Raw genomic sequence first — 3,458 nt, forward strand, 5'->3', positions numbered from 1 at the left:
TTCTGACACTTTTCTCTCCAACAGTTCGATCAGAAAATTTTTCCAGAACTTTCGTTGATTTTGATTTCATACGGAGGTAGGAGATTTTATTTTAAAATTAATCGTTTTAATTAATGAATGCCATTAAAGTTTAGTGAATAAGTGCAAATAATTTATAAATGTCTCGTGACTAGTTTTGTTGTTGTGAGTGGTTAATTGATGAAATTAAATTGCGACTGGTTGAATTGAGGCTGTGACTGATGTTGGTTTTTTTATTTTGATGGAATTGTTTAGAATTCTGATTATTGAGTTGGAAAGTCGGTTTAATTGAATACTATGTAAAATGATTTTCTTTTCTTGATTTGGAGTTAATTTGATATTGAAAATAAATCTGCATTTGAAACGATTTGAGATAGTAGGAATGAGTTTTATTGATTTATCAAAAATGATTCTTTTAGTCTTTTGAAAGAGGTTTAAATTTGAAATGATTTTGAAGTTGGTTTGAGAAAATCATAGTTAAGTAAGAACTGGTTTTTGTATGAAAGAAGAACTTCTTGTAAATAAAGTAGTTTCGGAGGTTTGGAAAAAGTTATAAAGAGTGACGTTGGTTTTAAATAAAAATTATTTGAGTTCGGTTTATTAAGAAAAGGAATCTCTGCCATAGGAGAGCAAAGAACAAAGATCAAAAGAATGTATTAATTAAAGAGATTGTCTGCCACAGGAGAGCAGATGTGACATTGTTTGGGCCTCAGTGTCAAATGTAAAGTGGGGACACTCACACACTGAGAACTGTTTTCCAAATGTATGTTTATTGATTTGGAAAGTCACACTATATGCGACCCAGCTGTACGACTTAAAGTCACACTGTATGCGGCCTAGCCGTATGACTTATAAGCACACTGTATGCATCTGGAAAGCCATACCTGAGACTTGTGCCCGGGTAATGTCGGGAGCGGGTAGGCAACCGACACATGAGCCCATGGCCTACATTAGGAATAGACATGCATCATGTTGTTTATTTGTATTTGGTTGTGTTTGCTTGTATTACTTCTCTGTGATTGTGCTGTTTGACTTGTTTGTATGTTGGTTTGAATCCCTTACTTGTGCTGTTAGTTCACGGATGTATTGAGGTAAGATGTTGTGGTTGAAAAATAATTATGTGGCTGAGAGATGGTTAGTATGACTAATTTTGTGATTAAAATCTGTTTTGAGTTTAGAAATTTAAAGAAAAGTAATTACTTATCTAAAGTAGAAATAAAATTATTTCCAAAGGTTTAACGAAATAGTTTTACTAAGTAAGTTAACTGTTTGCATTAAATTCATTACTTTTACGGCATTTTCATTCCCTACTGAGAATGTGTGGTTTGTTCTCACCCCAAAATCTTCCACCCTTCCAGTGACAGGTTCGAAGATTCAGTATGAAACTCCTGACGATTAGTAGATTTACTTGTGATACCTGTTGTTTTTATAGAATTTCCTCGTCCTTGTTGCTTTAGCTTTTATTTTGTTCAGAGGGATAGGTATTGTCTTCAAGTTTTATATTGAATTCATTTGTATAGCATTTATTATTATTAATAATTGTATGATTTTAATTACTAAAAATAATATCCTGGTATTTTCTTATAAACTGAAACACGATATCGACGTAAAGGCTCAATATAAAATAGATAATAAAGGAAATCAGGTCCGTAACGCCTTACTTTTGGTACGATCATGACGTGCTAAAAGTTAGGGTGTTACAGCAAACTCCCTTTAAGTTTTTTGAAATCCGTGTTTTAATCCATTTTAATCCATTATCATCATCTTTAAATAGTATATAGATCTGCAAACAGTATATAGGAATACACAAAAATACACAACAAGCATAGCTTCTTCAAGAATTTTTTTAAAAAAAATAAGCCATATTTAACAATGACAACCATTCCAAAAATACACAGGTGCACCAAGATAAGCCATATTTAATAAGAATTTTTTTAATTATAAGTCGTATTTTATTTTGAAAAAATTTATTTATATTTTTTAAAATTTTTTTCAAAATAAAATACGATTTATAATTAAAAAAAATTTTGTTAAATATGGCTTATTCCGGTGTACTTGTGTATTTCTGGAGAAGATGATAATGGTTGCCATGGTTAAATATGGCTTACTTTTTTTAATTTATAATTAAAAAAATATGTTTGCTACGGTACGATGATAAATTCATACGTACTGATATAATAAAAATGTAGACAAATTAGAACAAGACATGTGGATTATATTTTCCACGTCAATAATTAATTTTTCTTTTTTTAAATATAAATTATATCAATGCTTTTACTAAATCACCCTTATACTTTAATAAAAATAAAAAATAAATTTTATTTAATTTTAATAAAAAGACTTAAATATCCTTTTTCTTTTATATTGGACAAAAATTACCCTAATCCTTTTAATTTAATCAAAATTTAATTAACTTTAGTTTATAATTTTATATCTGAATCAATTTAAAAATCAAAACTAAAATACATTTCATTATTCATATACACTGCAAAATTACTTTGTTTGTGATGAACCCTAATCTAATTTCAACTTCCCTATTCATACCCAGAAAAAAAATCTAAAGAGTAACCTCACCCCTAATTTTCTACCGGACAGCCGCATTCTATCATCATCATCTCCCTTTCTCGTAGCCGTGCCTCCTCTCCGTCGGTCTTCACGCATAGCAGCACGCACCAGCAGCCGCTAGCCGTTCTCCGTTTTTCTCCTCTCTTTCTGGACAAAGAAGAAGAAGAACCCAGTTCCTCCAGCAAAGACTTTTTCTGACGGCACCGTCGGCTCCGTCACCGCTACAGCTCACAGCACCGCTCTCGTCGTGTACTTGCATTTCTTTGCCAACATCATCCAGGTTCCTCAGCAAAGACTTTTTCCCTGCTAATTTATCAAATAATTTCTCACATTCTTCGTGCAACCTCTGCAAAATATTGAATTACAAGATAATTTCTCATTCTCATGTTAACAACGACATTATTAATATTAATACCAGTATATGGTCCCAGCTCAAACACCCCCTATTATGTTTTCTATGCACCACTTGTGTTTGTGAAAACGGGGTAGTGAAAATCATCCTCATTTGAAACTTGTGTTTTGGGGGCATGTTTGGTTTGGTGGGGGTGAAGTTTATGTGAAGTTTTTTTTAAAGTTGCTTATGAAGAAGTAGAAAAAAAGGTTTTTTTTGGGTGGTTTATGTTTAAAAACATAGAGAGTGGTGTAGCATTAATGGCTTCCTTAGAAGAAAAGGTTAAAACTTGTGGTGTTAGTGTTGTTGCGGGGTCAAACTCTAGTTGCTGAGATGAAGCACCTCAAGGAAATGCAAGAGCACTCTGTTTTGTAATCTTTGTTTTATCTTTTCACTTAATCTTTTCCTATTAATTAATCATGGATGGTTAATTATATGGTTTCATCATTCATCAAGCTCAATATTTCACCTTTAACCTTTTTTG

General features: G+C 31.8%; 1 long non-coding RNA gene across 1 annotated transcript; it reads right to left on the reverse strand.

Annotated features, from left to right (window-relative positions):
* Nucleotides 2,394-3,010, reverse strand: LOC110267205. Its single transcript, XR_002354567.1, has 3 exons — nucleotides 2,999-3,010; nucleotides 2,593-2,724; nucleotides 2,394-2,404 (listed from the first exon to the last, which is right to left on the reverse strand). It is a non-coding gene; the product is annotated as an uncharacterized LOC110267205 (long non-coding RNA).

The sequence above is a fragment of the Arachis ipaensis genome, chromosome B09 (genome assembly GCF_000816755.2).
Source record: "Arachis ipaensis cultivar K30076 chromosome B09, Araip1.1, whole genome shotgun sequence".
In the NCBI taxonomy this organism is placed as follows: Eukaryota; Viridiplantae; Streptophyta; class Magnoliopsida; order Fabales; family Fabaceae; genus Arachis; species Arachis ipaensis.